This window comes from Panthera onca, chromosome X, assembly GCF_046562875.1.
Source record: "Panthera onca isolate mPanOnc1 chromosome X, mPanOnc1 haplotype 2, whole genome shotgun sequence".
Taxonomy (NCBI): domain Eukaryota; kingdom Metazoa; phylum Chordata; class Mammalia; order Carnivora; family Felidae; genus Panthera; species Panthera onca.
Genome location: NC_138357.1, coordinates 28,555,252 through 28,569,359, shown reverse-complemented (window position 1 = coordinate 28,569,359; position 14,108 = coordinate 28,555,252). Strand labels below are relative to the sequence as shown.

Below are 14,108 nucleotides of genomic sequence, written 5' to 3'. Positions count from 1 at the left end.
CCAGGGTATTTTGCTGTAGAATAAAATAAAATAGAAGGGTTACAATTTGGGGCACAGCCTGGGATATACAGATCCCGGTGTGGAAGAGCTGGCTTGAGAGTTCCAGGCATCAGAGACACGAGGACACAAAGAGGGAAAGTCAGACACCCAATGTCAAAATGTTTTCTCCTCCACAGGTTGTGAGTTTTGAAACAGATAATGCTCTATGTATGATGTGTGTGTGATAGAGGGAGTTGGTTGAAAAAGTAGACAGAGGTCAAAACTAACACAGCTGCTCATCTATATTATCCAGTATTAGCCATGGCTTCTCCCACACTTGCTTGGGCATACGGTCAATCTGGTTCATAATATCTGGCAGCTGTGTTTTTGGAGTACAGACTTCAGGGGTTAGAAGCTTCAAAGGAAGTCACAAGCATGTTAACAATGGTTAGCAGCAGCACTGAGAACATGATTAACCAGAAGGCAGAGTCCCCCAGTTCCGTAAAAAACACAGTCAAGTTTACCTTCTGGGCTATCCTCTAAAGCTAGACAAGCCCGAGTTCATGTTTCTAGGGCAGTGATACCAAAGGCAGCATCACTTACTTGTCCAGATGACGGTTTTTTTTTTTTTTTGCATTATATAATTAAACTGGGAACGTGCTTTTAAAAATTAAAATTATGATTTAGCTCTAGGGTTCAGAGTGGACTGAATTATTTTCTGCCCTACTTACCCTATACTAGAATGTTGGTTAAGAACATGGGGTTTGGAATCAGGCTTTGGTTTGGAGAACATGCACAACTTATTTAAAATTCTTTGCCTCATTTTCTTCATCTTTTCTTGTGAACCTGCACCATCATGTAACTAATCAGTTGCTCAAACCAGAAACCCATGGTATGTATTCTCTGAGGTTAACATACCAAGACGTTACAGACCATGTGGTTGAAATATTTGTTTCTCACAGTTCTGGAGGCTAGAAATCTGAGATCAAGGTGCTGGCAGCTTTGGTTCCTCCTGAGGCCTCTTTCCTTGCCTTCCAAATGATTGCCTTCTGTCTGTGTCCTCACGTGGTTGTCACTCTGTGCACACACATCCCTCTTCTTAGAAGGACGCTAGTCCCTGTTGGATTAGAACCCACCCTTATGACTTCATGTACCCTTAATTACCTCTTCAAAGATCCCATCTGCAAATATAGTCACACTGGGGGTAAGGGCTTCAACCTATGGATTTGGGGAGACATAATTTAGTTCATAACCAAGTAATTATTAACATTTATTCCATGAATTTAATGTATCACCAAGGCCTGTCCTTTATAATGAATTAAATGTATCTGAATCAAATCCACTCCGCATCTGCCACAACCAGTTCATCCAAACTCTCATGGTCACCTTTGGCCTGAATGAATATAATCATCTCCTAAATGGTCTTCCTGCAGCTACTCTCTTCCTCCCCTAATGTATTCTCCATTCAGCCAGAATGATTGCTTTAAAACATGCATTTGAACAGGTCATTCTCCTCTAGAATATTTCACTGGCCTCTTATGGTCCCAAATCCTTAACACACTTGGCACATGATCTGGCCCTTCCCTAACTTTCTGGCCTCCATATACAACAAGCTCAGGCTTATTCTTTCTGCTCCTGCCACACTGGCCTACTCTCAGTTTTCCAAAAGCCCCGTGCCCCCTCCCCTCTACTTTCAGTTTTCCAAAAGCCCCACCCACCCTCCCCTACAAGCTTTCGCACATGCTATTTCCCACTCTCTCTCCCTTGGGGAAGTCTTCCTCGATCTTTATGACTAGGGCAATCCCCCTAATTATACAGTCTTGTAGCCATTTTTAAGACTTGTCACAGTTGCAATTTTAATTTATTTATGAGATTATTTGATTATTATCTGCTTCTCCCACCAGACTGTACGTTCTTTCAAAGAATTGCTGTGAAGATTGAATGAGATAATGAATATAAAATACTTTATTCAGAGCCTGGCACTTAGTAAGTGCTGAATTGATTTTAGCTTTTATCATTATTATTGGAGTAGGGGGGCATTCTCAGCCATTGCATATATTCTATTGGTTGAGCTTCGTTTTCAACTCATTTCCATCACCTGGTTTCTATCTTTTTATGAAAAACTGCCACAGTATCTAGTATGTAGTACCTGGTTAGCTTTCAATAATTGTTTGCTAGTATCGTTATTATTACATATTCCGATTCTCTTCTATGTACTGTTCTATCTTTGCCACTTACTGGTACTGTGACCTTGGGCTACTTGCCTAACTTCCCTGATGATAATGAGGCCTACTTTAGCCAGCTGCTATAAAAATTAGCCAAATACATTGACCTAGAGAGAATGGGTGCTGAGCTATATTATTTTCCTTCCCTCGTGTTCTGTGTGAAAGATTTATGCCTTCCTTTCTTGGAGATCTGCAAAGCAAAAAAAAAAAAAAAAAAAAAATCTTAGAAAATACATTTTATACTCAAGTAAAACAAACCATTGCTTTTACTACAGGAGAGCTGATTTCAGACTCACATTGGGAGTCAACACAATTCTATCTTCCTCAAGTGCCAGGAGAATATTCATTTTCTTTCAGTGATGTGGCTAGAAGGAATGTGAGCAGGCACTGCTTCTGCCCCGGTGGAAGCAGTCGGACCCGAATGCGTTCACCTCCATTTCCAGCTTGCCTTTGTCTTTTCTATGGCTGACAGCTGGGCCTTCAACACATGCTGCAGATGGGGCCACTTTAAGACAATAATATACCAAACAAATCCAAACTTCCAAAACATCAATTTTGGAGTGATTCTTCCCTTTACATGATTCTGTCTTGACAAAAAGATTACCCATAAAATAACGTTTAATAGCGATCTCTCCCAGTGAATTGAAGTGTTCACTCACAGATCACTGACTGAAAGAGAGGGCTTGGGGAGATGGTAGCCAACCGAGAGGAAAGGGCAAAATTACTTAAGGTGCAGCTTTAGGAACTATGTCATGACAGAACGATGTAAATAAAAAGTAGGCAACTCTGCAATTATGAGCACGTGGAGGAATGCGAAATGATTTACAAACCCTCCGTTCGTAGACACCTTTTCAGGAGTTGCTGTAGATGCCCTCTTAGAATTCAAGAATGTCAGAGCGGAGCAGAACCACACACAGACGCACAAACGTGCACACGTCACAGCAGACTTAGAAATTCACTTAGATTTCACTGCCATTTAAGAACGTGCCTGCAACATGGCAAGTGCTGAAACATGGGATGTGCGTGGCTCGACAGGAGGGGAAACATGGAGTAATTTTGGAATCTGTCGGCTCTCAGTAGCATACCTGTTCTCTGACTTCCTCTTCACCAAGCAGCTTGTGATATAGCGTAGTAGTTAAGACTACGGGTGGCCAACATTGGAATCCTTACTTACACCTTGCTTACTAGCTATTGTAAACTCGGGTAAGTGATTTAACTTCGTGATCTCAGTTTTCTCATCTTTAAAATAGGGATACACATAGTATGTGCAGTAAGGTTACAAGGATTAAATCTATGTAAAACACTTAGCACACTACCTGGCACATAGTAGGTACTCAACAATATGAACAATATATATTATTTATTAGTATTAAATAGTCTGAGTGTTGTTAATATTAAATACCAACTTCCTGAATGTGGCCAGAGTCACTGCACACGTTGAAAGCAACGTGTCTATATAAAATGTCTCCAATACTGTGATTCAGTATTAGAGAAGGACATAGTTGCAGTAGAATTTTTTTACTTCTTTGGGAAAGTTCATTTAGCAAATCAAAAGCAAAATGAATGGTAGTTACATAAAGGGAATGTTAAAATGTGGGAAAAGTGTATTCATGCTGTCAAACAATGGAATACAAGGCATTATGCAAAAAGTCTGTGGAGGAATGGGAAATGATCTATCTATTGAGAAAGAATATTTAATGATATAAAAAGATAAGAACAATGGGTAATTAAGTAAGACAAAGCAGGCGATAAAATAGTATGCACAGTATGATCTATCCCACATGTACATACACAGACTAACACACACATTTAAACAAAATGTGTTTAATTTGGAAGAGATACACAAAGTCATTAGCATAACTCTATCTGAATGGGTGGATTATGACTTTAAATTTTTTTTTAATTTTTTTTAGTTTTAATTTTTTTTTGAGAGAGAGCACACTCACAAGTCTGAGAGGGGCAGAGGGACAGAGAGAGGATCTTAAGCAGGCTCCACAGTCAGCATGGAGCCTCACATGGGGCTTGGTCTAACGACCATGAGATCATGACCTGAGCCGAAATCAAGAGTCCGATGCTTAACCAACCGAGCCACTCAAGAGCCCCAAACTTTAAAAAATTATAATCTGTATTTAAAAAATTTCTCTGCATGGAGGAATCATCTGGTTGTTTCACTCTGTCTCTTCAAGTGTGTGCCAAATTCTCACTGAGGGTGGGAAAGAGAAAAGAATAAACATTAATTAGATGCCTCCTATGTATTAGGCAAATATATATATACATATGCATATATATATATATAACATATACACATATACACACACATATATATGCTTGCACATGTGGATATCTGTGTGTGTATATATATATATATATTTGTACACACATATGTATGTAAATTAAATTACATAATAACCTTGCAAATTAAGAACCATTATCCCAATTTTACATATGTCAAGAAGTTAAATGACAGGAACAGGGACTGAGTCTCAAATTTCATATACTAATTTTTAGAGTCTAGCTCCAAATTGGACATGCATTGACAGCTGATGATAGAAATGAGCTAATCCATTTCCAAATGTTCTTTGAAACTTATAATAATGTAACCTAGCCTACACCTACTCCATATACTTGTAACAATTACAAATTTCACTGAGTGAGATTTTCTTCTATTTTGAAGGATAAGTTTTAAAATTGTAGAATTATGTGAAGCAAATGTAATACGAATGGGAATGAAAATAGAGTAGGATTTCAAATTGTTTGGCCCCAATCTCTCAGAGTTGAACTTCTACATCTTTCTAGATATGAGTAAAATAAAATATTGTTTCTTAGTGTTTACCCAGTAGATCTTTGTTTCAATTCATGCAATCAGGATGCTTGTGATTGTCAATTTGGCTCAAATATTTGTCAAAATATAAATTCATTTAATCCAACAAATGATCTGCCTGCTATTCTAATGTAAGAAATTGTTTTTTAACTAAATCGATCACAATAAATTCAGTCAACTGGGTGGACATTCGGGCTGTCAGACAGCAAATAAAAAATCCATATCTACTGCCTAGCTTGCACTACACAAATCTAAACCTACCACCAAGAAAATCATGCCTCTGAAATAGAATTTCCCACAATAAGAGCTCAATCGCGAATTCTCCCAGTAGGCAGCCACTGTAACTACGGTGTGTCTGTGCATCCACATTAGCCTGCTCTGCAGCACATACTAAGGGGCTGACATGCTTCCTGCCCTCACAGAGCCTGCATGCCACCAAAACTTTACTTTTAGCACTTCCTGTTTTTTGTGACCATAGGTTGTGTTGCCACTTCTCTGTGACTCCTTTTCCTTTCCACAACCCTAATACCATTGGACTTAAATATGCACATATCGCATGCATGCATTCCTGTAACTACCATTCTTTCTTCAAAGCCTTCATTGGATTTCCATTGCCTTCCAAGAAAAATCCACATGTCCCTCAACGTGACATTACAAGGCCCTTCATGATCTGCCCTTTATCTATGACTCAAGGCTTATGTGCCCTTCACCAGGTCTGAACAAGGTTCTTACAGTTTCCTAAGTGTGTTTCATCATTTTTGCACATGTGTTTTCCCCTTTTTGGAAAGCCAGGTCTAGCTATAATTTCCTAACTGCTTTCCTTTTTAATTATGAAAAATAAAAACGGATTATAGAGAGTAACACAGAAAATGTCCATGAATCTAAAACCTGTAAAAAAAAATGTTAAAAAGAAGAGATCCCTTGTGTTTAAGTTCCTTAAGCTGTTCCTCTCACACCACAGGCAGTCACTTATGTAAATTATAGATATATTTTCTCATCCTCCACTTTATACACACATTGCATACATTTGTGTCCATGAAACTAGCTATAGAATTCTTTTGTATGATTTAAAATTTATAAAAGTAGTATAATTTGCATATATAACTTTGCGACTAACCTTTTTTCAGTCAACAAGTTTTTTATTTCAGTTTCAATTTATAGGCTAATTGGATGTAATTACCCAATATATTATGATTCCTCTGATCCCTTATTGATGGACCTTTTAGTTTTTTCCAATTTCTGTTTGTTACACACAGTGCCATATTAAGCATCCTTGTACACATCTCCTCGTATACATTTACAAGACACTTTCTAGGGCATCTAGAAGTAAAAATGCACATTTTCAATTTTACTCAAATTTAACTTTATTCCATTTGTTTCCCAAGCAATTATAACAATTTACATTCCTACCAGTGTGTCTAAATGTTCTTTTTTCCCTCCACTTTTTCTCACATTTGATGTTACTGGGCAGATCTTTTAATTTTAAACAATATTCAACATTATTAATATATAACTAGCCCTTCACATCGACGGGAATTTGGTAGGTTGTAGGGAGTTTCTTGCCTCTTATGAATAAAGCTGCTATGAAGATTCATGCATAAGTCTTTGTGTAGACGTGTTTTCTTTTATCGTAAGCAAATACCTAGAAGTAGAATTGTTGGGTCAACTCCATGTCCAGAAATATGGAGTAGGTATACTTTCCCCTATTTTTCCCACCAAGCACAACTAAAAACTTTGGACATTAATTATATATAAAACAAGCATAAGAAGACAGAAGAAGAAAAACTAGCTACTTATCTCAGGTCACAAGGAATAACATAGTGGTAAGTTCCCTAGATTTTCTTTTTGCTTCATATATCCTGAATTGGAGCTAAAGAAACTGGCAATATGTTAATACCAGCAGGTACAAATTAAAAAAAATATCTCCCCTCTCCACCAAAAGCCTGCTTTCTCTAAACAAAGGACTAGGAAAGGAACAACCTAGATGGAAAATTATTAGACAATAGCCACTCTAATCCAGCCAGTACCACACAGAACACTGTGGCCCCACCTCTACTGACATCAGCAAAATTTGAGTGGGAAGCCTAGATTTTTACCTTTGCTGGGATGTAATAAGGTGCCCAAACACCCCTGTTGGAGTGATAATCAAAGAAGGTCAACTAGAGAGCCTAGACTTTCATCCCCCATGGTATCAGTAGAAACCAAGGGAGACCCCACACCCTTGAGTGTCAAGGTGAGTGACCCTTGAGTGACCCTGGAGTGAAATTCATGGGACATTTATCCCAGAGAAAGGAAGACTTATGTTTATGCAGAAACTTGCACACAGATGTTTATAGCATCTTTATTACAACAACCTGGAATATTCTTTTTTCCTGGTTCCCAATTTGAAAGGGAATATTCTTTTTTATTGAAGTATCATTAACATGTAATATCCTATTAGTTTTAGGTGTACATCATAGTGATTCAGTATTTTTATATATTATGAAGTGATCCCTATTGTTAGTCTAGCTACTGTCCCCATACAAAGTTATTACAGTATTATTGACTATATTCCCTATGCTGTACATTGTATCGCCATGACTTACTTATTTTATAACTGGAAGTCTGTACTTCTTAATCCCCTTCATCTATTTCGCCTTCATCCCCCCTACCACTGGTAACCATCAGTTTGTTTTGCGTATCCGTGAGTCTGTTTCTGTTTTGTTTTTTAGATTTCACAAAGAAGTGAAACCATACAGTATTTGCCTTTCTGTGATTCATTGTACTTAGCATAATACCCTTTGGATCCATCCATATTGTTGCAAATGGCAAGATTCCATTCTTTTTATAGCTGAGTAATATTCCGTTGTATATATATATCATGTCTTCTTTATCCTTGAATCTATTGATTGACACTTAGGTTGCTTTCATATCTTGGCTATTGTAGATAATGCTGCAATGAACGTAGTGGTGCATATATCTTTTTTAATTGGTGTTTTTTATTTTCTTCAGATAAATACCCAGAAGTAGAATTGCTGGACTGTGTGGTGGTTCTATTTTTAATTTTTGAGGAATCTCCATACTGTTTTACATAATGGCTGCACCAGTTGACATTCCCAGCAACAGTGCATAAGGATTCCCTTCCTCCCACATCATCGCCAACACTGTTGTTTTTTTTTTTTTCTTTTTGATAAAAGTCAATCTGACAGTTGTGAGGTGATATCTCATTGTGGTTTTGATTTGCATTTCCTTCATGGCTAGTGATGTTGAGCATCATTTTGTGTGCCTATTGGCCATCTGTGTGTCTTATTTATAAAAATGTCTATTCACACCTGGATTACTCTGAAGAAAGTAATGTGGGGGATGGGAGAGATCATAAAAAGCTATATTGCCTATGATTTAATTTATATAACGTTCTTCATATGACAAAATTATAGAAATGAAAAATATATTAGTGGTTGCCATGGGTAAAAGACGGGTGAATGTGTGCATGCCCAAAGCTGCACCTTCTGAGAAACCCCATCAAAGGCTTCACATTGCTGGGGAATTAGACTTTACTCAAATATCCAAGTAACTAAGCAAAGAATAAAACAACAGCAAACACAAGCCTCCAAAAGTGAGGAGAAAAAAGTCATCAGCCAGAGTTGCTAGATACATTGCCTAAAATATTCAGATTTCAACAAAAAATTACAACACACATGAAGAAATTTTATATGAGGCCCACTTTATAATCAAAATGGGCTCACCATTTTTGCAAGGATCGGCTTCCCGAGACTAAATGAATTTCCAAAAACATGTAATTATACAACAAACAAACAAAAACTTGCTCTACTGGGATTGGGAAAAGCTATTAAGAGAGTCTAGTAGCTTCAGATGCAAGTAAATTAATATGCCAACAACAAGTCCATCTTCTGGTGGCAAGTATTAAGATTTTTTACTTTAGGGGCACCTGGGTTAAGGGTTGGTTAAGGGTCCGACTTCGGCTCAGGTCATGATCTCGCATTTCATGGGTTCAAGCCCCGCATCGGGCTCTGTGCTGACAGCTCAGAGCCTACAGAGCCTGGAGCCTGCTTCGGATTCTGTGTCTCCCTCTCTCTCTGCCCTTCCCCGGCTCATGCTCTGGCTCTCTCTCTCTCCCTCTCTCAAAAATAAACATTAAAATTAAAAAAAAAAAAAACATTTTTTACTTTAGGTCAGTGCTTCCCAAACTTTGCTACACATTGGAATCACTTAGCTTCTACCTCAGGCTATTCTGATTTAATTAATTTGGGATACAGCTTGGGCATCACAAATTTGAAAAGCTCCCCCTATGATTCTCATGGGAAACAAAATTTGGGAACCACTGTTTTATGTTGCTATTATTATTTAGAATAATAGTAATACATATTTTTTTGTGCATCTATTTCTGGCTGAGAATACAGAACTCTTTATGTTATGCTTAGAATTATAAAGCCTATCTTATAGGCAAAATGAGCTCAGAGTAGTTAATGACTTTCCCAAAGTCACATACCTAGGAAATACCAGATTCAGGATTCAAAATCAAGTATATTTAATTTGATAATGCACTATGCATAATGCACTATATTGAGGTAGCAACAGTGCAGTAACCATATTATTGAAAACTTGTATGGATATCATATCTTGGTATATTGAATGATATTTTAAATGCATCAGGGAGCTTGTTATTTATAACAGCCCTGTAGTGAATACATGTTCATCTTCTATATTACTTTTGGGAACATGGCTTAGCAAGAATAGCTCTTGTAAAGGAGACTTCAGGATTTAATAGACAGTAAGCTCAGAATGATTCAGTAAATGTGATACAAACACCGAAACAAGTAAAGTGGTTATTCTTAGGTTGTGTTACTAAAAGTATAATATCTAGACTGGGGGAGGTGACTAATTGGGCCGCGCTGTGATCAGAACATGCTCAAGTATTATCTACGGTTTCTGGGCTTTGCCATTCTTTTTTATTATTACAATAAAGTATTATAAGCTTACTTTGTCATTCTTTTTTATTATTACAATAAAGTATCATAAGCTTACAATACCATATCTAAAATACTTACAGCCAGATATGTTTCAAAAACTCAAAAATTTTCAGGATTTAAAAAGATAATACAGTGCTATACACTGTATATTATTTAGCATGCCCAGTAGGGTCTGGAATAGCACCCCCAAATCAAACACATTAATATTTTTGGAACAAAATCAATGAATATACATACAATATTGCAATAACGAAGATTATAAACAGCTCTACATCAGTTCAGGTTTTCTGAATAATTACCAAGTTATTCAGATTAAGTGAAGCTTAATGGCCAAATGATATGAAAAAAACTTTTCTCTCTCAGAGTTTTTTGGGCCTCTGAATTACATATAAGGCATCGTGGAAGTGTATATGCCCTTAATAATAAAGATTCAAACAATCCAGAAGAGCACAAAAGGAGAAAAGAGCTCTCCCTCTTCATCCCTCGTCTCAGTCTCAGAGCAGTCAACTACTCTTCATTATTTCTCTTTAGAAGTTTCCTGCTGGTTGTAACCACAGCACAAAACATGTACTTATACATCTTCTGGATTTATAAACTTTTAAAATAACATGGTAGCTTCCTGCCAATAAAGAGTGAGTTTATTCTCCTCTCCCACTTCCTCCCTAATCATCCCCCCAAACCCTGCTATTCACATTTTTATTTTTAGAGATAACTGTGTATACTGTACTTAAATTTATTTTCTTAACCTTTACAGTTTGGGTGGTACCTTTACCTTCCACTTTATATAGAATGGAATACCAGGCCCTGTGCTTTCAAAAGGGAATAACCACAAGTATCAGAGAGACATAAACCAATGCCATATAAGAAACATAAAGTCTAAAGAAGATGTGACCCAAGAAAAAGATGGAAGTTGTCATCAAATCGTTGAAGGGCCATCATGAAGATGAGAGAACAGTGTGTTCTGCGTATCGTCAAGAGGGTAGAACTAGAAATAACAGAGAGAATCTACAGATTTTGGATCAGTATGAGCAAAATTTTATAAGAATAAGCAAGGGCAATCCAGAGAAAGTATAGACAACTTCATTAAGTAATGAGTGCCTTATCACTAAAGGTATTTACACAAGAGTTTGGTAACCTCTTGGCTGGGAAGTTATAGAGGAATTTAAACATCCATTGGGCAAAATGGACTAGGTAACATTTAAACTCCTGCTCTGGGAGTCTATGATACAGTGACTAATCAGTGTCTGGGGTCTCTTACAATTTAAAATATCTCCAATCCAGTTAGTCTCAATAGCATTATGGTTAAACTCAGCCAATTTTCCAGAAAGTTAACGACCTGCCATATATTGAATCAGAGCCCTAAACTTTTCTTTCAGGGAGTCTCCAGATTCTTCCTGACATGATTTTTGCCAAGACACAATTAGTTCTTTGGAGACACCAAAGGAATCAAAAAAATGTTTGTAGTCATTTCTCTTATAAGCCATAGTCAGGAGACTGGAAAAGAGAGAAAGAAAGAGGAAAGAAAGAGAACCAAGAGAGTGATTATGTCTGAGGGCTGGAGGTTCAGATGTGAAGGAGCAGGAAGGTAAATTTTTAAGACCTCTAGAGCATCCTAGGAGTTCTTATTTATCCAATGTTTGCCTGGTGGGAAAAAAAATGTTCCAAATTTAAAGCCCAGGCCTCCAATTTATTATTTTTCATTCTTGATGAGAAGACAGCTATTCACAGGAGAAACACTGCTGCAAGTGAGTGTGCAGGGAATCTCCCTAACGCTCAACCTTGAAAACTACAGAGGTGGATGGAGATGGTTCAGGAACACGTGCTAATAAAGGGAAGTTAAAAGGGGGTGAGAGATCTTCATATTTGCTGCCTAACCAGCTTCATTAATGAATTCTTTTCTTTCTTATTTTATTTTTATTTTTATTCAAAGCTTTAAAAGGGGGCACCTGGGTGGCTCAGTCAGTTAAGCATCTGTCTTCAGCTCAGGTCATGATCTTGCAGTTCATGGGTTCGAGCCCCCGCATGGAGCTCTGTGCTGACAGCTCGGAGCCTGGAGCCTGCTTCGGATTCTGTGTCTCCCTCTCTCTCTCTCTGTCCCTCCCCCGCTTATACTCTGTCTCTCTCTCAAAACTAAATAAACATTTTTTAAAAAGCTTTAAACAAAGTCTAATTAAGCCTGAAATCTCAATGAAATAGCAAATAGTGTTTTTCCTCTTTTTTTTTCTTGCAGGCATATCTATGGTAAATTTCAAGAGAAAATATTGTTTTGCATATTCCTACCTTACCTCCTCAGTATTTGATATTATGGAATCACAGGAAGTAATGCCTACCACTGAATGACTGACTCACCCATGTATATGTGTGCACTCATGCAAAGCCTCCTAATTTGTCATGAATACAAATGTATGCACACCTTCAAATGCATGAGTGAAAATTAAATATGTACAGTGAAAATTTTTTAAGGTATTTGAATAATTCCAATGAAATAGTATTATTTTCAGCAGAATAGCAGAGAATCCAAAGCAATTTTTCTACTTTTTTGTATTTTCCCCTGAGTCACCAGAATGTTTTATTTAAATGGTGACATTAAGTCCCCCACCACCCTAACTACCTCCCACATACATATACATGTGCACGTGCATGCGCGTGCGCGCACACACACATACACACACCACGCATACTTCTGCTCATATTCAGAACATTTCTTCACGCACAGATTTGGAGCCAAGGAGCAAATGTACAATACATCTATTTATTTTTTGGAAGCAGGGGTGGTTATAAATTGGTTGGAGTAGGCCTAGAGAAACATATCTAAGTTGACCAAGAAGGAGCCTATTCACCAAGGCTGGTTAATAAGGTGAACCCTCTAATCTAGAAAAACAAGGACTGAGAGAGTGAAGTGGTAGATAGTCCTATATTCATTAAAGGAGATAGGGAGAATGACCTTGACTGTCAAACTCCACAATATGGAATTAGAGGAGAGATGCACAAACATAAATAAGAAATTGGAGAAGGCTAAGACTGTTACCAAGGAAAGGAATTTTGTATTACATAACAGTGGGAGGGTACATTAATAGGATTTCCTACCTTAAGAGTCTGTATCACCCTGAGTTTCAAAACTTATTTCGGTTATGCCTTACATAAGTCACAATGATGTGTAAGCCACTCACATGAGTTATAAGTTAAGATTTCATGGAACATAATCATCTTTGAAAATGCTCACCTTTCAAGGTAGCTCTTCCATTTTTCTGTGTTGTTCTTCATGAACCGAAGTCATAAGATAAAGATATATGGTGGGTAATATTAATGAAATATTAGCCAGTTGCTTATACACTAATATCTTGGGATGCCCTGTGTCATGTAAGTGTTCCCAAATGCCCTGTGCAGGGTGTGTTAGGGGAATGAGGCAGTCAAGAGGCCTTGTATCAAATAAATATGACTAACAGCAGGACAAACTCGATCTACATTTGGGGGAAACTGGATGAAAAGTACATGTGACCTCTCTGTACATTTCTTTTTTGCAAATTCCTACAAATCTATAATTATTTCAAAGTAGAAACTTAAAAAAAATCCATGGTGAGCAAATGTGAGCAAACCTGAAGAAACCGATAGGATTTGGGAAATGAGAAAGAAGGAAAATCCTAACCTAGACGGTGACAGAATTTACAAATCGACCACACTGGGACTGTTTTCAATCTCTGCACAGTAGTCTCCCACTTATCCTTGGTTTTGCTTTATACTGTTTCAGTTACCGGCTGTCAACCACAGTCTGGAAGCAGATGATCCTCCTACTGACATATGGTTGGAAAGTCGATAGTACCCGAAAACTACATCATCCTGCTTACATCATTCACCTCACTTCACCTCATCAGGTAGGCATTTTATTATTTCACATCATCCCAAGAAGAAAGGCGAGTGCAGTACAATAAGATTTTGAGAGAAAGAGACCACATTCACATAACTTTTATTACAGTATATTGTTATAATTATTCTATCCATTACTAGTTATTGTTCTTAATCTTTTACTGTGCCTAATTTATAAATTAAACTTTATCCAAGGTATGTATGTGTAAGGAAAAAACAGTATAATAGGGTTCGGTCCTACCCACAGTA

The 14,108-nt window shown here is 37.4% G+C and overlaps 1 long non-coding RNA gene across 1 annotated transcript in view; it reads left to right on the top strand.

Moving 5' to 3' along the window:
• Positions 1-13,861, top strand: part of LOC145714541 (uncharacterized) — a 399,456-nt gene extending 385,595 nt beyond the window's left edge. The window contains exon 3 of the long non-coding RNA XR_014136879.1: positions 13,744-13,861. This is a non-coding gene — a long non-coding RNA (uncharacterized LOC145714541). The remainder of the gene's footprint in view (positions 1-13,743) is intronic.
• Positions 13,862-14,108: the final 247 nt, after the last annotated feature.